General features: G+C 37.8%; 1 protein-coding gene across 7 annotated transcripts in view; it reads right to left on the minus strand.

Annotated features, from left to right (window-relative positions):
• Positions 1–21,327, minus strand: part of ARHGAP28 (Rho GTPase activating protein 28) — a 222,855-nt gene that overhangs the window by 149,835 nt on the left and 51,693 nt on the right. Inside the window, exon 2 of one of the 7 annotated variants that reach the window (XM_053902405.1) lies at positions 20,781–20,876. The exons of the other annotated variants lie outside the window; for them this stretch is intronic. The gene's annotated coding sequence lies outside the window, so the exon portion shown is untranslated. The remainder of the gene's footprint in view (positions 1–20,780; positions 20,877–21,327) is intronic. 7 annotated transcript variants of the gene reach the window in all.

The raw sequence follows: 21,327 nt of genomic DNA on the forward strand, positions 1-21,327 counted from the left end.
ATTTATTTTTGAGAGAGAGAGACAGTGACAGAGTGTGAGTGGGGGAGGGGCAGAGAGAGAGAGAGAGAGAGAGAGAGAGAGAGAAACAGAGTCTGAAGCAGGCTCCAGGCTCTGAACTATCATCATAGAGCCTGACACAGGGCTCAAACTCACAGATCGTGAGATCATGATCTGAGCTGAAGGTGAACGTTTAACCAAGTGAGCCACCCAGGCACCCCAATACAATCTCTAATGCTACCATTTTTTAGCAACTAGGTTGGGCTATAACATGTAGTTAGTCAAATAATTGCTTGCAGACTTGAATTGATTAGGCATAGCAATTCTACTAAAGTGACATCTTAAATACCCTTGTTGATAATATAGAAAAACTAATGACAAAGCATGCAGAGTGACCTTACAAGAAGTTATGATTGATTTGAATTCCAAGGCAGGCTTGGAAACAGGATCTAAGGGTCTCAGCTTGTTCAGTGGGCTAGTATATCGTTCATACCCAGTTGGTCAGAGAGCACACTGCAACCTCAGAAGGTAGAGCCTTGAAGCTTCTGAAGATGAACAGGCTACTGCAAAACGCCAAGGCCAGCTTAGTCCCTGGCTAGGAACCCCTTGATTATAGCAGGGAAAGGAGACATCCTCTTGTGAACTCAGCGCTCAGGCCTCTCTATTAAGACACAGTTTATTGTCTCGAGCTATTCCTGTGGTGATTAGGAACAATCTGATGGCAAAGATTAATGGTGCTTTATCCTATCTGTGTGCGAAGAGAACACAGTGGAAGTCTTGAAGTTACTTTCAATTTTCCCTTAGCACAGATGTAAACATCACTATTGCACGGAGTCAAACTCACTTTATGACTAAGAATCAGTATTAGCTTTACTTGTTTTCCTTTTCAGTTGCTAAAGCAATGGGTGATTAAGATAGTAGATTATATAGTAGACTCTTCTTCAGGTATATTCTGGAGATCTACCTGAATACCCAAATTTGCTAATATAAAAATGTTTTTCACAGGCAGATGGCTATCTTACAACTTACACTTCTTATCCTCATATCACAAATAAACTTTTCAAGTTTCACTAGTTTCACTAAATTTTTCTTTTTCACTTAAAGATTTACTGAAATGGTCAAACATCACTCTGTTCATTCTAAAACATTCACAGTGGGAACTTCGTGTCTGTGTGGACTCCCGATATGAATGAAATTAGATTTTTCTCCTGTTTAAAAAAAATTTCATAGTGGGCTTATTTATATCATGTGTATGTAAACTAATGCAGAATTTTACCTTCTGACTAAGAACAGCTTCACTTCCTGTTTACCTTTATCCCCCACACTCTCAGTCAGGTAAGTTTCTGCACACTCCAAAAGCAGAAAATATAAAGTCATGGTGAGATTCGGATCCCGGCCAACAGTTAGAATCACTCTTAGCTAAGTGACTCCCCATTAACCACTCCTCAATACACACACACCATGCAGTTCATTTCATAGAACTTCCAACAAATAGTAAAACAAAATGGATTAAATCCATAAATGCCCATTTAGATTGCTACACGATGGGTATTTTAAGAAGAAAAATGCTGACAGAAACCAATGTTATTGATCCTATTGAACATCGAGGTAAAGCCAGTCACCATTCCGACTATTTTTTATACATCAACATTTGTCTTTTGCAAATGAGAAATCTTCCCGTAGTGGCAACAATGCCAGATTGTAGTAGTTTAGCAATGGACTTCATCTTTGTAGGTAATTGCTCTATCACAGAGGTTTCTATCTTAGTATCAAGGGTACCTGTCTTGTCCAATTAGGCTACATACGACCCATAAACACAAAACAACATAAGCCTTTTATTTATAAAGTGCCTTTCTTCAGAAATACCGACTTATCTGACTTCCACATTTTCTTGTTCTAGTTCTATTAAGTGGTAATAATGGCAGTATAACTGATTAAGGCAATTTTTCAGTCAGCTTTACACAGTGGGGGCAGGGATGGCAGGGAGGGAGAGAGAGAGGCTAAGGAGAAGGAAGTGGAGAGTAAATTCATCCTCGGGCCTAAGTAGAATCTCAGCTAACAAAGGCACGCTTCATTCAGATTGGTCTAGTGCTGACGTAGAAGAAACTATTCCTTCATTCAACAAATGTCCTTAAGAATCTACCAGGTAGGCCCTGTGGTGAAGACAAGAGATACAATGAGCAGCAAAGACAGACATTCTCAGCCCTCTTCAAGACTGCTCTCTGAAAGGGAGACCAATCATACGGCTGCAATTAAAAAAGGGTGATAAATGTCATTGCAAGTGAAGGTTTCCCTGAGGAAAAGCTGCCTGAGCCGGGATTGGCCACGTGAGTAGGATCCAACTAGTGCACAGGGTGGTGAGGTTGATGGCCAGGAGAACAGTACAGGGAGGACAAATGCGGCAGGGGGGAGTGTGGGGCATCTGAGCAGCTTGAAGAAATGGCACGAGCACAGATGGAGCTGGAAAGGTGGATATGGCCAGGAGATGTGAACCTTCTGGCACGGGAAGGGTTTCAGTCCTTATCCATAAACAATGGGAAGCCATTAAAGATAACTTTAAGCAGAATTTTATTATTGCCTCCTCAAGATTTTTTTTGTACAAAGTACACTACGAGGAAGCATGGAAATCTTAATGAAAATAATTCCCATGAGTCTTCCAATATACAGTGTAGTATATAACACAGTTCCTTTTAACATCCAGTAAAAATGACTTCATGCAAAGAGAAGACTTAGGCACAATTTTCATTCATCAAACAAATATTTACTGAGTACTTCACTATATGCCACGCATGATTCTCAGACATGATTCTTGACATTCATTAGTGAACAAGAAAAGACCTTCACCCTCAGAGAGTTTAACTCTAGTAATGCAGATAAAAAATGATAAAGACAAGAAATAAGTAAGTTACGTAGTAGTTAAGAAGATAGTAAGCGACATGAAAGTAAGAAAAGATGAGTAGGATTAAGGAGGATCAGAAGGGTGGGAGGAGCCAGAGAGAGGCAGCCAAGTTACCATATTATAATTAATTAAACAAGACCTCACTGTGAGATGAAATTGGTACAATTTTGGTTGAACAACCCAATTTTAACTGTTTTTGCTGAAATAAAAGAATGATTCTAGTGCCATTTCTAGACAAACTTCAAGTTTAATCTCTGGGACAAAGAGATCAAAGGAAATACTAGCTATTGCTCAAAACTTACTGCTTCTGTCTTTTCTGTCTTGCAATGGTCCTTCTATTAACAGTAACATTTTGAATACTGACTCATGATTTTATTGCACTTTCCATATGGCAGTGATTTATTCATGAGCAAAAGAAAACCAGCCTCACCAGTGTCATAACTTCAGCTTCTTTCGGCTGGCAAATACTGACAGATTTTTATATTCAATTCAGTCCTTCTGCCAGTAAGGGTAAAAAACCCAAAAGACACCTCACAGTAACAGGTATAGCAGGAGAGGGAAATGAAAGGTGAATGTATATTACTAAAGTAATAGTACCTGCATAATCGGTGCAAAATTATTAATTAGCTAATACCCTTAATTACAAGCAAGCTTTAAAATGAGTTTTAATACATATCAAAGATACCAACTCATCTCTTTGGAATAAAAGTCTGGAAGTGAAACTAGAGCTTCCTTGACAACACAAATGGTCCCAAATGAATACTGAGAACAAAAGAAGCAAAATGATTGTCAGAGGAAATGTGCTCTAAACCCAGGACAGCAAATAGTTCTTGTTTACAGTAAGCTGTGAACAGCCAGCTTTGACTATTAGCAGTTATGTGCCAATGACTATTAGCTCAACTACGTAGTGAGGGCATTAAGTCACAGGATGATTGTTGCTTTTATGTTGTACTTCCACTAAAGCTTGATTTTATTGCCCATTTTCCACAGCTCTTAGGTAGGCTTCGGTTGTAAACAATAGACTTTGGTAATTCTTCTACAAGAAAAAAACAATGCAGCCTATGAGCAAAGCCTTTATTGTTTATATTTTATAACATATACACTATAATATCGATATATATTCAACAAGGGAAGAACAACAAATTTACGCACAATTTTCCATTTACAAGTTATGTGAGTTATATGCCATACCTACTAGATTATGTCTTTAGTTTTGATCATTAGTGGCCATTAATAAATGAAACTACTTTTATTTTTCTCTTGTGTTGATGTTTCTTCTATTAGGAAGCCAAACTTTCTAGTCTAGACTTTCATAGGGAGACATGTACAATCAAGATGCCATGCTGGGGGCGCCTGGGTGGCGCAGTCGGTTAAGCGTCCAACTTCAGCCAGGTCACGATCTCGCGGCCCGTGAGTTCGAGCCCCGCGTCAGGCTCTGGGCTGATGGCTCGGAGCCTGGAGCCTGTTTCCGATTCTGTGTCTCCCTCTCTCTCTGCCCCTCCCCCGTTCATGCTCTGTCTCTCTCTGTCCCAAAAATAAATAAAAAACGTTGAAAAAAAAAATTAAAAAAAAAAAAAAAAAAAAAGATGCCATGCTGGACTTAAAATAATGATAGCAATAGTTAAAACATTTTAAATGTTTACTAGGTGCCAATTAGCATCCTAAGCGCTTCACATACACTAACTAATCTCATCCTTGGTACTACCCTATGAGATTGTACTATTACTAACATCATTTTACAGAGGAGGAATTGTATAGCAAGGCTTCTGACTCTGTAAGAGGCACAAAGAGGTTAAGTAATTGGCCCAAGATTGCACAGCTAGGCTTCTGATGTCGTATGAGGCACAGAAAAGTTAAGTAATTTTCCCAGAATTACACAGCTAGGCTTCCAATGATGTTCGAGGTACAGGAATAGACAGCTAGCCTCTGCTGCTGTACAAACTGATGAGTAATCTCCCACTGTGCCAGTTTACTACCCCTGCTTTCACATGGCAGGAATTTGTATTTCTACAAGTTTTCTACTCCTGGGAATGATTTTTCTGCGGGGAGTGGGGGGGGGGGGGGGTCTCTATAGGTATAATATGCCGAATCAGGAAAAATATAGCATGAGGAAACAGTAACATGGCTCTGTGAGCTTCTTGGCCAGCAGGTCAACTTGCCGGGATGAAAAGCCTCTCTAATAATACAGTAGCACACTCCCAAGCCTACCAGTGCATCTGCAAGCAGCACAGTAAGAGCCTGTGAGAAGGTGTTACATTGACAGGTAAGCAAGGGTAGAGCTGTGTCAGGCACAGATGCCTGGTTTCCGGAAAGACACCAATTCAGCTCTAAACACAAAACTTAACAATCCCCTTATCTTAGAATGAGAAAACGATGCTACATCTACCTACACAACCTCCCTGTAAACCCATCCATATGACAAGAACAATCACACTTGCTCGGGTGTTCTCTTTGAAGAGAAGACCTGCAAGGAACATGTAATCACTGGATGATGTTATTTGACTTATGGAAAGGGAAAGGGGAGAACACAAATATTTACTGAGTTCCCAGATTGGGCCAAACACCATGCTACAGGTTCCCATTTCTCTAATTAAATTTTGACAATCTACCCATAAAGTACATTTATAGCATTATGTGTTATTCTCCTTATTTGTAAGGAATAGAAAACCTGAGGGTAAAAGGGTTATGTGAATTGCCTATGTAAATCTAAGGGGAAGTCAGTGTGGAGCCTGAGTACCCCCTCAGATAGGTCACAAAGTAAGTGTTCAATAAATGTTGAACTGAATTACTGAATTGAAGTAAATAAATAAAATGAAGTCACACCAAGAATACAATAAAAATAAACTCTAGTGTTAGAAAGTAGGTATACTTGGATTCCAGCAGTATCAACTTTTAGAAAGTCACTTTTGATAATGATCTTTTTCTCAGAGAAGTTTTATATGTGCCCCCAAAACTGTGCGAAATGATGAGCTTTACCTCTAAGTGGAACTGTATTTGTTTCACGTGTTTCTCTCAAGCACTCAGCTGCAAAAGGCCACCGCCTCCGCAAAGCTCTTCTATTTCCCCAGGTAGGAATGGTTGCTGCCTCCTTTGTGCCCCAGGTCCTGACCATATTCTACCCCAGCCCCTTTCTCCTCCACTAAGTTTATTTGCTCTCACATCTGCCTCTTTCACTAGACTGAAAACCCTCTGAGGGCAGACTCTTTTCTTATCTATCCCTGTTAATTGGCAACACTAAACACTTAAAAAAATTCACCCCCAAACCCCCCAAAAAACCAAAACACACACACACACACACACACACACACACACACACACACACACACACACGTTTCTCAGACCTTGAAAGTTCAATTTTGAACTAACCTGGCTCAGCTCTTACGGGGGTCCCAGATCTGGACACAGGCCCATTTGCCAATGTTAACAGACCCTGAATTACAGGAAGTGCTTGTGAAATCCTAGAAAACACGCCAATCTGCAGTATTTTTTTTTCTAACATCAAATCATTCAGTAACAGAGCTTTCTGCCTTTCATTTCACTGCAGCTATTCAGTCTCACTCTTTTATGTTTATGTGGACGCTTTCCATGGATTTTCCAAATTAAATTGTGTACAATTAGATTTTATCACCCATATCCTAAATTTCTGAAGAAAACTTTCTTTAAAGTTTCAAAAGAACAAACAGCCAAAGGAGAGTCAACCAGATGTAGGGATACAGAATGGATATGTAATATTTCTTGATAATTGCCTGCTTTCATACTTTCCTTCCCTGACCCCAAGAGCCAGAACTGCAAGCACCGTAGCGAAAGAAGAGGGAGAAGTTACGAGACGCCATGCCCACTTGAGTCCTCTCAGCCACACCCCTGCCTCTTCACCCTCTCTCCCTCCTAAAAGAGCACCGCTGCCATTCTCCTTCCCTATCTGCAGGCCACGCAGGACCTCTCTAGCAGCCCACTCGCCTCAGTCTCGGAGCTGGGAGCATCCCACAGATACCAGGAGGCCACACGCTGAGCTGGACACTGGCCAGCAGATTGGCAGGAAAAAGTCCAGGCAGAGTTGTGCTCCTGGAACTTAGAGACTAGCAAAGAAGAAAATGAAACAAGTATTTGCAATATGTTAGACGAACGCTATGATGAGGTAAATAAAGCTAAACTGGGGTTAAACTCGAACACTTGCGTTAAGAATATTCTACCTTGACAAGAACTGAAGAAAAGAGACTGGGTCTTTTGTACATGAGTGTATGGCTGATAGCTCCTCTCCTCCCCAGTTTTCTCATCAGTAAATGTAGGATGACAAAACTACCTCCCTCTTAAAGTAGTTCTGAGAATTAAATGCGTGGCACCAGGTACAGCACTGTGAACAGGGCCTGGCCCACAGTGAGTGTCCAATGCATCCCTAATGTGATGTGTCTCATGGAAGGGCAGCCAGTCTAACCCAGGCAACGTCTAAGGCAACGTCTGAGATGAAGTGGCTTCGAAGCTTAGTCCTGAAAAATGGGAGTGGATTCACTACAGATACGTTACTTTGCTAGGGCTGTCATAACAGTGTTCCACAGGGTGGGTGGCTTTCACATAGAAATGTATTTTCTCACAGTTTGAGAGGCTAGAAGACTAATATCAAAGTGTCAGCAGGTTGATTTCCCCCGAGGCCTCTCTCCTTGGCTTGAAGATGGCCATCTTCTCACTGTGTCTTCATGTGGTCTTCCCTCTGTGCCACTATGTGTCCTAATTTCCTCTTCTTGTAAGATTAGTCAGACTGGGTAAGGGTCCACTGGAATAATCCCATTTTAATTCAATTACCTCTTTAAAAGCCCTATCTCCAAATACAGTCACATTCTGAGGTACTGGGTGTTAGGACCTCAACATATGAATTTGCGGGAACACAGTTCAGCCCTTCACAGTGGGGAAGGCAGGGAGAGGCACAGAGACGAGGGCTGTTTCTAACAGAAATATTACTATTAAATAAATATTACTATTAGAAATGTTACTATTTCTAACAACCTATGAATTGAAAGAGGATGGTATATGGGTGCCTAGGTGACTCAGTAGGTTAAAGTGGCTCTTGATTTTGGCTCAGGTCACAATATTACAGTCCTGGGATGGAGCTTTGCACTGAGCATGGAGCCTGCTTAAGATTCTCCCTCTCCCTCTGCCCTTCCCACGCTCGCATGCACCCTCTCTCTCTCTCTCTCTCTCAAAAAAAAAAAAAAAAAAAAAAAAAGAGGATGGTGTAGCATGTTGAAAAGAAACTGAGTGAATCTAAACCCTTTTACAGTATAGATTATAAAGAGGGAATAGCGAGAGCTGAAGCTAGAGAGGGAAGGAGAAGCAAATCAGGCCATGGGGCCTTACAAGAGAGCTTGTATATTAAGCAGTGGGATTTTATCCTCAGGGAAATGGGGAAACATTTTGGAATTTCAAGTAAGGTGCATATGTGGCATGACTGAACTCCATTTTAGAAAAATCATTCTGTCTGCATTGTAAGGAGTTTTTTGGAGGCAGAGGGAGCACCTGGGAGACATTTGTTTTGTTTTATTTTGTTTTGTTTTGTTTTGTTTGGGGGGGGGAGACATTTGAAATAAGACAAGTGAGAAAGACTGATGGCTTGAACATGCCTTGGGGAAGAAACTGACACACTCTGGAGAGCTAATCAATGGACCTTGTGATTGATGGGGAGCAGGGGGAAAGGAGAATGATTCCCATGGTACCAGGAGGTGGGTAGATGATGGTGAAGGAAGATGACAAAGTCAAATAGACATTCTGAATTTGAGAAACCTATGGGACTGCCAGGAGATCACTGGCTGTTGATAGTACCTGTTGCTTATTAAACTCTTATTATACGGCACAGGATGTGTCAAGAACTCTACACATATTATCAAACACCTTCCTACAAACGAGGAAGCTGAGCCTTTAATGAGATACTCAACCATGGCACCACATCCCTTCCACACCCCAACTGCCCTCGCTGCCACCCCTAGGGACACCACTATTTTGACCTCTGATACCATAAATTAGTTTTGGCTATTTTTGTACAGTATATGAATAAAACTGTACAGTGTATGCACTCTTTTGTACATGTATCCATGCATTTTAAAGTCTGCAGTCTAACCTGGGAAAAATAAAGGTTGATGTAGACAGAAACATAAGTATAATCTCATGAACACATATTCCCATATCCTAAGGACCCCTAAAATGGATATATAGTACTTATGCATTTAATTGCCAGGTCAAATCACAGTAACATGAAATGAATCCAGGTAAGAACAAGGCCCATTTCGGTGTTGTATCCCTTTGAAGGCACTCGGTCACTGACCCAGACTAACTGTAACAAATCCCTTCATATAAATTAAAGATTAGAATGTAAAGCAAATAGTAATGGTGAGAGCAGTTTTAAAGGGAAAGTTCTACTGCAATACTTAAAGTAAATGCAGGTCAGTTTTGGATAATAACAAATTTGAAATCAACTCTAATTATTGCTTTAATAAAGTAATCCCTTTTTCTAGTTGGGAATCGTTCACACTGCTAAGGAACTGACAGTGACCTTAGAAAGTGTTTTGAATGTTTTTAAAACCATAGAAATGTCAGTAAAAGATCAACTTTTTACTAGTTTTAAAAATTCTTTTCTAAAACAATTCCACAGAAGTTGTGCATTTAACTTTCAGTATTTTACTGTATGATCAATATACTACATAATTTTACTATGTGCTTGCTGAATTCTGAGTTTGTTTCTGACCTGGACTTAAGAATCTCTTGGTGGGGTGGACATTACAGTCTTATTTTTAGGATAAGATCTTGCCTCTGATAGTTCTCTTATGAAATTTATTATTTTTACTTTTAATCACAGTATAAAAAACTGTTAAAAATTTTACTTGGAGGATGAAAACAATCACATCTGCAAATTTATGGCTATCCAAATTTTACAGATGCTCAACATTTGTAAGGGGGGGGGAAGCTGTAGTTCTCCACAAGAGTTTTGTCTGTTTGAACTTGCATGGGCACACATAGTTTTGATATAATTCCATTGCAGAGAATATTCACATCATTTTTTAGCATAGTGAATACTCTGTGTAAATTCCTTCTGCAAATCTTTTGATACTAAGTTCCTCTTACACCCCTAAAATTCCTGATGTCTCTCTCCCAGAAAAGAACCAACAATTAGCATAACTTCTTGTTGAACCAAACAAAGTTCTGATTACAATCTTAATTAATCTCTTTTTGAAAAAAGAATCAACCACCTGTGACCAAAAGTTTGACTGCAGGACATTCTGACTTTAAAATCCATGGGGAGCAGCAACTTGTGCATGAGATTTAAAGTCAGGTTATTGTTTAGCGGAGGAATTCTACACTTGAATGTGAAATCCTAGTCTCTCTCTGTATTAGCTTTAATTTTTTTTCAAGGTCAGACAGCTAAGAATCTGTGAACATGTGCAAATGTTACCTATTTTTTACTTTTCATTTTTGCTCTTGTAATTTCCACGTTTATTTCCTGTCATTGATGAATTGTAAATTTCAGTTCCTTCACTCATTTAAGACTGATGTTCCATTAACATCTCTGAGTTACTTAAAATTCTTAATCTCGTTGTAGAGTTCAAGCTCTGAATATGCATCTATTTAGATATTTTTAATATTGTACTTATTTATATATATGTATACATACATATTTATATTTACTTTATGTATTTTAAATATTTATATAAATGAATACATACTTGTATATTTTATATATTAATTATATCTACTTTTATATATATTATATTTAATATTTGTATATATTTTAGTTAATCATACAGGATGACTTGGTAAAAGCTAGCAACATTTTCATAATAAATTAGAGAATCACAGAAATGATGATAGTTATCACAACTTTATATATAGTACCAAAAAGGTATAAATTGATAGAGACCATCCGAAGTGGGGCTTTTACTGATCACTACCAGGATGTTCTAAATGAGAATTAGAATTTCCTTGTGCATTGCTAAGCTTTTCTTTTTTGAAAAATCTAACTTTTTCCAAATTTGCCAACCAAATCTTTAATAAAACTTTATGAAACTTACTTAAGTAATTGTGTCTAAATTATTGTCTAAATTTCTAGACAATTATTGTCTAAAAATTGTCTAGAGTAAGAACTAAATCCACATCTGCTAAGATATCTGAATTTGCCTCCTTTCAAATTATATATAAGGCATCAGTGGTGGCATAAAGATGAGAAGAAAAGAGAGTAAGCACTGAAAAGAAAAAGCCCACTCCATGCTTGCTAAGTTTTATTCAAACTTACATTATACAGTGTCACATGTGAAGTATGATTAAAAAAAACTTTAGTAAAAACCCAATTTCCACATTATTTTAGAACAAATCTAAAGCAGTCTTATGCCTTACCTGACTCTTACAAATAAATTATTTCCTATTTTGCCTTTGATCTTCTCTGATTAAAGACCACAACTCTTGTTTATCTAAGACAATCAGTGGACAGATACACGGCAAAAGAAAAAGTCATAAATACCATAAAATCTCATTTTCAGGTCTGTCTACCTATAAATCTTTAACTAGACCAGCCAACTAGGAGAAAAACTAGATAATTTGTATTTCCCCTTCTCTCCCTTGTTGCCTCCTGGTATAATATTAAAAAGCAAGCAAGCAAGCAAGCAAGCAAGCAACAGACTCTATCTAGAGCCAACTCTATGCCCTATATCAAAGGAGAACAGAGCAAACTTACTTACGATGTATGGATCTTAAGCATTCCATCCCATTCCCATTTCTCATCTGATACAATTACAGTTAAGTCTGACATAGGAATTTCTTACTTTGAATCTTCTAACAGTATTCCTAGCAAACCTACAATGCAATGACATATAGCCATCCAGGCACCCCTCTGTAATTGCTTAATTTTTAATTCAATGGGATAAATAGGTAGAACAACAACCACTACTTAAATGATCTTTTACCAAATCTGTAAGAATTTTCCTTCCCTAGGGTAACATCAAGACAGTTGTAGATCTGGGGCACCTGGGTGGCTCAGTCGGCTAAGGATCCGGCTTCAGCTCAGGTCATGATCCCAGTTTGTGGGTTCGAGCCCTGCGTCGGACTCTGTGCTGACAGCTCAGAGCCTGGGTCTTGCTTCAGATTCTGTGTCTCCCTCTCTCTCTGCCCCTCCCCCACTCATGCTCTGTCTCTCTCTCTCTCTCAAAAAATAAATATTAAAAAAATTAAAAAAAAAGATAGTTGTAAATCCAAGCTGTGTATTAATCACCAATATGTCCCTATGATTCCTAACTCAAATCCTAACTCCTAATATGCAATGCTGGCCAAGTTTCTGCTCTCATTACATCTGCTTCTGATGCCTCCCTCTAGAGACATTTGACTTCTTTAGGTTCTGCTCCATGTGTTTCCCTTCCTGTCTTTCAATCCTGCTCTGGTCCCCCATCTTCTCCATGTATCTCCACAGAATACATAACAGGGCTTTCTCCTGTTTTCCAAACTTTACCATGTTACAGAATGGCTCACTCCACTAATCACTTTCCAAGCGCCCCAAAACTACTGCTATTTTCCATTTCTGATAACTATTAAACAGGAAATATTCTCTATAAAGGGTCAGAAAGTATATTTTAACACTAGATATTTCTGTAAGAGTTATTTTCATTACTCAGGTTTTCAACACATCTGTGACAACATGGATGGTCCTAGAGGAGATGATCCTAAATGAAATGTCAGAGGAAAACAAAAACCATATGATTTCACTTATATGTGGAATATAAAAAATGAAACAATAAAACAAACAAAAGCAAAAACAAAACAGAAACAGACTCATAGATACAGAGAACTACCTAGTGATTGCCAGAGGGGCAAGGAATGGAGGTAAAGGGAATTAAGAGGTACAGTCTTCCAATTATAAAATAAATTAAGACACAGGGATGTAATGTACAACATAGGGAATACAGCCAATAATACTGTAACAACTTTGTATGGTGACAGATGATAACTAGACTTATCATGGTGAACATTTCTTATGTATATAAATGTCACAGAACTCGGTTGTACACCTGAAACCAATACATATTGTTTGTCAATGATTTTTCAATTAAAAAAAAAAGGAAAAACAGGAGAAAATAAAAGTTAGTTACAATGGGGTATTTCCACTGTGCTAGAATAATAAATCAAGGAGAAAGAAAAAATAGGTGAAAAGTTCTCTTCAGTAGAATCTCTAAACAAAAGGAATAATTTCAACAGCCCCAAGCAAACTTCAGTGTCACACAGTCAAGGCCAAAATGTTCCAGATAAGATGAGGAGGTTAAGACTATGACCCCGTGTCTGTGATATTATATGGAATACAGGCATTGGGCCTGTGTCCCCAGAAGGTATTTTATATTTTTTTATATATATATTTTGTAAATATATATATTTACATATTTACATTTATATCTGTGAAGTTAACCTTATCATATTTTATATTTTATATTTTTTAATATATATATTTTGTAAATATATATATTTACATATTTACATCTGTGAAGTTAACCTTATCATAGTATAATTTGTACATCATAAAATTCACACATTTTAAATGTACAATTCAATATTTTTAGTAAATTTAACAAGTTGTACAACCATAACTATAATCTAATTCTAGAACATTTTCATCAAATTATTTTGACAATCATAATGGTTGCTCAGATATCTGTTCTTTTGATTTGAGAAAGCTGAATTTCTTACAAGTCTTGTGTCTAGTTCAGTGGGATGTTTCTATGTTAGCCACAAGTGTAGGCTTGGTCAGACTGCTGTGGATCCTGAACAAATAGTAAAAAATGGTGTTTTATTTCATTTATTACATTTCGATTTTTCTAACAGGGTAACCTAGAAGGGAAAAAGATATACTGTAACATTAACTAATATATTTCAAGTATGGTTGTATAAGACTGACTTCAATCCTTCATTTGCAAATAAACATTTTGATTCTTTAAAAATAAAAAGGTGGAAACAGGGAGAGGGGAAAGGGAAGGGGAGTAGGAAGTGATGATCAAAGGACTGTGCAAAACATGAACGGTGTTTCATGAGGGGAGAAGTTGTTAATTCTTATACAGATCTTACTATGTGGCAGTTGATGTTCTAAGGTCTTTACTTACATTGATATCTTTACCTCACGAGAGGTCCGTGAAATAGATGCTACAACTATCCTCAGTGAGGAAACTGAGGCCCTGCAAGGCGAGATAAGTTGCCAAGGTCCCACAGTCAGTAGAAGAGCCAGGCTCCTCATCCATGCAGTCTGGTTCCAGCAGTCTCACCTTTCACCAGATTTGCTCCTTTCAAACCTAACATAGTTGATTATTTCAGTATCGGTGAGGCTGAAAGTTAAATTAGCAGTGACTTGTGGCCAAAATGCCCCAATTCTTTTGTGATCAATACATGAACCGTAATGGTTGAGACACATACTAATTTAACTGATATTTCTGGTGTATATTGGCAACACAAAGAAACTGCTCAAATGCTGTCCAGGAATGATATTTATTTTAGAAAACATGGGATACATTTTGTATTATTTGGATTCAGGCTTAGGGTGACCATATGCACTGGTTTGCTCAGAAGAATCCCAGTTTATACCTGTTGGCCAGGCATGATTATATAGCACCTGCTTTTGCTTTCAAACTGTCCCACATGGACAGTAAAATATATAGTCATCCTACTCATGCACAACCAGCGTAAATGGAACAAGTCAAACTGCATAAAATTTATATCCAATCTCTTTATTACATTATTTTTCATGCTATTCTTTATAGCAACTTCAGAAGCCACTGGTATATCCCAACAACAATAATGGCTGTCCAGCATTTATTCTGTTTTCATGTATATCTTTTTCTTATTGTATGATCCCATCCCCAAGCTTTCCATTCAACAAGATTCTTACTCTTAGTTATTTCTACCTATAAAATTCACTAGGACTACCGATTATCACCAAAACTTCTAAAAGACAAAACCAATACAAAACAAACACCTTTCTTCCCCATCTCAAAATATATATAATAAAAAAGTTTCTATGAACCTAAAGCTATATGAAGTTATCTCTGTAAATGCTAGTTTATATTCATATATGCTCATAAAATGGAGTGTTCTATCGAACTTGTCTTAACATGTTACAGGATCTGATTCATCCCCACATGAATTTTAAAGTGTCTTTTATTCATTTTCTTAGATGAAATATCTGCATAAAGCTGACAAGTGCTGCATTTGGTTTTAATAACTGTGATTCTTTCATTGTCTTATCCTAAAATCAGTTGCTTTTACCATTGTGAACTCAGTGGTACCTCTTCCCATTTCTCTGCCTCTTCTTTCAAACACTTCACTTCCCTCTAATCTTTCTGCCAAATGACTGCCTTTATTCCAGTACTTTCTATTCTATGATAACCACCCTAATGACATGTCTTTCCTAAGGACTCCATGGTTATTTTTTGGAAACAAGCCATTATTCAATCTCACATTCACATTATGCTTCCCATAACGCTGCTGACTCAGCAGCTGCCTTAGTAGGCCTATGCTTTCTCCATGTTGCTTTACAATTTTTCTGAAAAAACTACTTACTTATGGTCCCCTTATGCAAACTCCCTGACCTCCTTCCCTTTGGGTCAGATTCATCTATCCACCCGGAGGTATAATCTTCTTGAGAAGCTCAGCTGGCAAATAAACCTCCCCAGCCTCTGGGCTTCACTTACCATATTGATTATGAAGATTCTTAGGAAACTGACCTGCAGAAAGAAGGGAGGAAATTCCTGCCCTTGAACTGAGTCACTGGATTCCATTACTTTACTGTTGTCTCAGTCCACATAGTTACAGATGGTGGAGGGTATAACCAATCACTAATTCTGGAAAGCTGTTCCACACCAGTGTGAATTAGTATGAGGAAGACAACTGTCCACTGTATCCTGCTTAATGGTTTGAAATTTCTGACAGTTTTCTCCCTTTTTTAGCCAGCAAAGATTCTTCAGATCTCAGTTTTTAAGCTTACCCTGATTATGATACCCAGCACATAACTGTATTCATCTTTAATTTCCCTATAATGTAGCTTTTACCATGATTTAGCTCCACTAAATGGTCTCAGTTATCCAAAGACAGGTTTAATCTCCCTATGATAATGACATGTCATTAAAGGGCTTTCTATAAAAGCGGTCTGAATGTGTGGTACCCTTCTGGAAGAAACTGCAATAAGGTCTGAAGATCACATTTAATAGGAAGAAGTGGAGTTCATTAAAGATGTAAAAAAGAAAAAGTATTTACAGTTTCAGAGTCACATGGGCCAAAGATAAATTACATATTTCATTCTATAAAAATATTTTAAACAGTCACTTCTTCCTAATTATCTGTTACCTTGCTCCTTTATGAAAATGGTCTCATTTGAGATAAGTAGACATCAAGAACAAAGATGAAATCATTGCAAACAGAGAATCAATTGTGGCTCATATTTTAGAGCCATTGATACTTAAGTGATACTTAAGCACAAGTTTGCTAATTTAGGCCCAAATTTGACCAAATCTTTATCATGAAAAGTGAGCATGGTTCTTTGTGCCATCTTTATATACTTAGGCTCCTGGAAGAATTTCAGCAACCTCTTTGTCTTTTATGGACAAAGAATCTACTACGACAAAAATCAGTATGCTTGAGTGAAATGCTTCCAGATGAAACTGGACCACAGAGTGAGAAAGATGCAGTAGCCACGCTTCTGAGAAGACCATCAGAACTCAAAACACGACAAAAATAAGATGTCTCAACTCATTCCATTCCATTCTTCCATATATTGTCTTTTAATTTAATTAAAAATATTTATTTTATTAAGAATGATTTTTAAGAGTCAATCACAAATCAAACATCAAACTATGTGAGGCTTTATATCTGATGTTCTTCCAACTGTGGTCTGCAGTTATAGAACAAGGGGAAACTTTACAATATGAGAGTAAATCATAAGATTGCATTATCCCCTTGAATCAATTATACAGATAGGGAACAGAAAATATACATATATATTTACATATTATATAATTACATACATATATATATATATATATATATATATATATATATATATATATATATATATATATAGTTGATCTCAATTTTCCCTCACTGAAAACATATGTATTCTATTGTCACTTTGCATTAGATAACATAGGAATACCTTAAAAAAAATTTAAAGGCTAACATGAAGGAATTTATTTTTAATTAGACAAGAAGAGTCGTTCTCATGTCAAAGTATTTTTTTTTTACTTTAAGCTTTCACAACTGTAATACTGTACTGAAAATAAGCAGAAATATTCCATAGTTCCTTTCAAAGACTCATTCTTTCAAAAAGAAAAAAAAAAGTACTATTTCCCACTGGGCACATAGATAGCACCAGTTCCCTATTTCTCTGTCCCCTCTCAAATTATAGCCTAGACTCAGAATCACTTAACTAAGTGACATTTTTGTAAGATACAGAAGTTACTGGTTTATTAGGAAAGGTCTGACTATTTTTACCTAATACTCCCAGGTATAGTGTTTACAGCAACAACAGAAAAAAAAAAAAAAAAGTAACCAATCACTGGGGCGAAGACAAAAATAAGTTGAATGACTATGAGCACATTAAGAGGAAAAACATAAACCCATAACTTGGTGTGAGGATACTGACTGCATTTCTTAGGAGCCTAACCTCCGCATTCCTGAACCGTGACCAGAGATGATAAAGAAGTGTTGAGAGGAACAAGCGACCTCATTGTTACCTGGCTGTGCTCTTGAGCTGAGAGGAGGCAAAGCCTGTGTGTCACCACACAGCAATCCCAGGCTAAGAACTGACCTCACCCCAGATGAGAAGTTTCTAGAGCCTGTTTCACAGCAGTCGTTTCTGCTTAGACATGGTCCTCTTTGTGCAGTGGCTGAAGTGGACTTAGCAGTTGGTTTTGCTGAGTCTGGAACCTCTGTCATACTACATGAGGTCTGTGTTAATGGAGGACACAAATTGTTTCAGATGTGGACAGAAAAGACTGTGAGAGAGCAAACTAGAGAAAGAGGACCAAGAGAAAGCTCAGCAGGAAATCTGAACATTAAGCAACAGTTTGTTACTGACTTGTGATGCCAGTGTGATGCCAATCAGAATAGGTAGGAAGGTCTGTTCTGCTGCCTGGTTTGAATTTGTGTCTGAGGACACAATAATTGATGATAGAATTCATAATCTTTTGAAACAGTTCCAGAAATAGTCGTTGCCGAACTCAGTAGGGGAAAGAATTCCATTTGGCCCCACTCATACTTTTCCTCCAAGAGTAGTAATGGGGATTAATAAAAAACATGGCAGAGTAGAAATCTCATTAGTCTACCAAAGGTAAATGGGCACTGGCCAATTTGTAAAGGGAGCTAAAATTAAATTCTTAATATGATTTAATGTCAATTAAATGCTTACAATAAAGAATGACCACCCTGAAAATGAATCTATTTAATAGTTAAAATATAATCAAATTGGTCTGTTCTACAAATGTAGCCCTCCATCCTTCCTAATTAAATCCCTATTTTATGAGGTTGGATTTGCCAGATGCTTGGAATTTTTTTAAGTTTTGGAGATATGTCTTCAAAATGGAAGGGACTTTGCTATTTTTTGTAATAGGAAAATTGGCTTCTTGTCTTAGCAATTGACAATTAACTTCATAACCCTAGAGAATTTCAAAGACAAAATCCAACAAAAATCAGGAAAGAAAATTAAGCAGCAAAAAGCATGATTTAGACAATTACAGAGAGACAGCATTCGAGGATTTTGTAATCAATCTATGTTGCTGCTCTTATTAGTTCTGGCAGGGCCACCCCCACAGAGAACCAGTGGATACTCCAGACAGCCCAGTGGAGTAGACGTGTGTCTGTGATATCCTCTGAATCATCCCAAGCTACTGAGCCCTAAATTAGATGCTGCATTTTAACAGGAGACATATTATCTCCAAAAAGAGGGACTGTCGCACAATGAGGTCATGGAAATTTTATTTTTACAGTGCAGAAAACAAAAGCATTTCCTTTCTCATTCACAATTCACAGCCTGGGACTGTTGTGTTTTTATTTTTGTGTGTTTTGGGTTTTTTTGTTTGTGTTTTTTAACAAGCTAAACTGGCAAAGTGAAAATATAAGCAACTGGAACCTGACCTTGATTATCATTTCCTTGTGTTTCTTCAGGGTTCATTTTCTATTTCTTACTTTATACAAAACTGTCTTCTATAATCAGTTTTATAACCAGAGTCAATTATTTTGTTTTTCAACTTTGAAGAAGAAACTTCATGCCATCCCCTTCCCTCCATCCCATAAATATTTACAGGACGTGTTGCTGGGTACTGAGATCATAAGGATAATGGCTCCAGATCTTAGGGAGACAGGGGGCAGCTACAGAGGAAACATCATAAATATTTTTGGAATAATAAATGGAGGGTTGCAGTGGGCTCTGGGTGCACTGGGAGCACAAAGGAAATAACCTGGTGCCGGATGGAAGAGAAAAGGAAAAGGTAGCCAGGCAGGATTTCTGGACAATGTAACCTGTGACCCAAAGACCAAAGATGATAGGCCCTAACCTGGTGAAGAAGAACAGGGAGAAGGCTCTTCAGGCAAGGGAAGCAGGGTGCACAGAAAGGGGGCACAGTGTCGTGGTTAAGAAGCATAGGCTCTGGTATGTATATTTTACCACAGTTTTCTTTGTTTTAATTTTTTTTAATGTTTATTGTAAGAGAGAGTGTGTGCGGGCACACAAACAGGGGAAAGGGAGAGAGAAGAAGAGACAGAAGCCCAAGCAGGCTCTGCACCATTAGCACAGAGCCCAATGTAGGGCTCTAAACTCACAAACCGAAGATCATGACCTGAGCCAAAATGAAGGGTCAGTCACTTAACCAACTGTGTCACCCAGGCGTCCCACCATGATTTTCAAAAAACCAGCAGCAGAGGTTTTGGAGGGAGGCCACTATACTTCACTTGGGCAAATTATTCACCCTCTGGGTCATTTCACAATCTGTAAAATGAGAAGCAAAATAGTATCTACCTCCTAGGAGTAAAACCCTTGGGACTTTAATTCACGTAAAGCACTTGGACCTGTGCCAGCTTTATAGGAAGCACTAAATAAATGTTAGTATTTATTATTCTGTATACAGACCCAGAGATGAGAGAGGGCAGGGCACCTTCAAGGGCATGATGAGTTTAAGTTGCCTTCTCTAAACAGGAAAGTCCAGTAGACAGAAGAAAGAATCCAGAAAAGAAAACTGGGCTGAAGTTTATCTTTAAAAGTATTTTTGAAAAAACGTTTGCTGTTTTCTTTTTTAGCTATACAAGATGATGGATGTTAACTAAACTTTTTGTGACAATTATTTCACAATATAGGTAAGTCAAATCATCACATTGTACACTTTAAACTTAGTGCCATATAACAATGATCTCTCAATAAAACTGCACAACAAGAATTATTTTAAAAAATTAATGACATTTTAAAGATATCACTTTTTCCTCCCTGAGGTCCTCACTGAACTTTAAATGTATACTGAGGGTACATCTTTGAAGCCATCTATACGTCAACTGCTACTTAAGAATAACCTGTCAGTACAAAATAATTATGTCTTCCAGCATGAAAATAACCTTTTACAAAGAGCAGGCTGATCCCCCCACTCTAACTACGACTTCTATCCCAACATCTGAGAAGGAGTGCACTTTTACATCTATGGATGCCAAACATTCCCACAAAAACCCGTATTTGGTTTCATACACCCCATTTGACAGTCTGTGACTAGAGGAATGTTATGTCATGATGCCACATGTCATATGGAAAGGCATGACAAGAGGACAATATGAGACAATGTAATGAGTCCTCCCCATAAAATAATGGTACAGCAATATTAGAATATTGGAGGCTTGAGTTACTTACCATCTTAGTTTCCTCACTGGAAAAAGTAAGGCTAGATGTTTTCTAAGGACCCTTGGGACCTCAAATGTCCTGTAAACTACTTGATGAACAGGATGTCTGGAATCAAGGAAGAACAGAAAACCCTGAGTAAGAAGGAATATCTGTCCAGTCCAGAAATCTGTCAGATAATGCTACCAAGGAATATTTGTAGGAAAGGGTGGTATTTTATTTGGCTATTATGTCTCTAACTTTCCTAGAAAGATACACTACTAATTTACTACTCAGACTTCAGCTAACCTATTTCAGTCTCTATTTTGAGTGTAGTGCAGGCTATTGAATAGATAATGTACAAACAGATGAGATCAGTTGTTTGCTCTGATTGACTTCTAGCTCAAACATTTTTTTGCCTCATGTTGTTATGATTATATTGGCTAGAGATGTACTAAAAACTTTATCCCTAATCTCAGAAATGCTTCATTTGCATAAACAAACATTTCTCTCTGTCTTGGCACACAAGAGTAAGGACTGGTGGTCACATGTGCAGATCACACACCTGCATGGGATCTGA

This window comes from Panthera pardus, unplaced genomic scaffold (genome assembly GCF_024362965.1).
Source record: "Panthera pardus isolate Hobbes unplaced genomic scaffold, ASM2436296v1 HiC_scaffold_15, whole genome shotgun sequence".
NCBI classification, from domain to species: domain Eukaryota; kingdom Metazoa; phylum Chordata; class Mammalia; order Carnivora; family Felidae; genus Panthera; species Panthera pardus.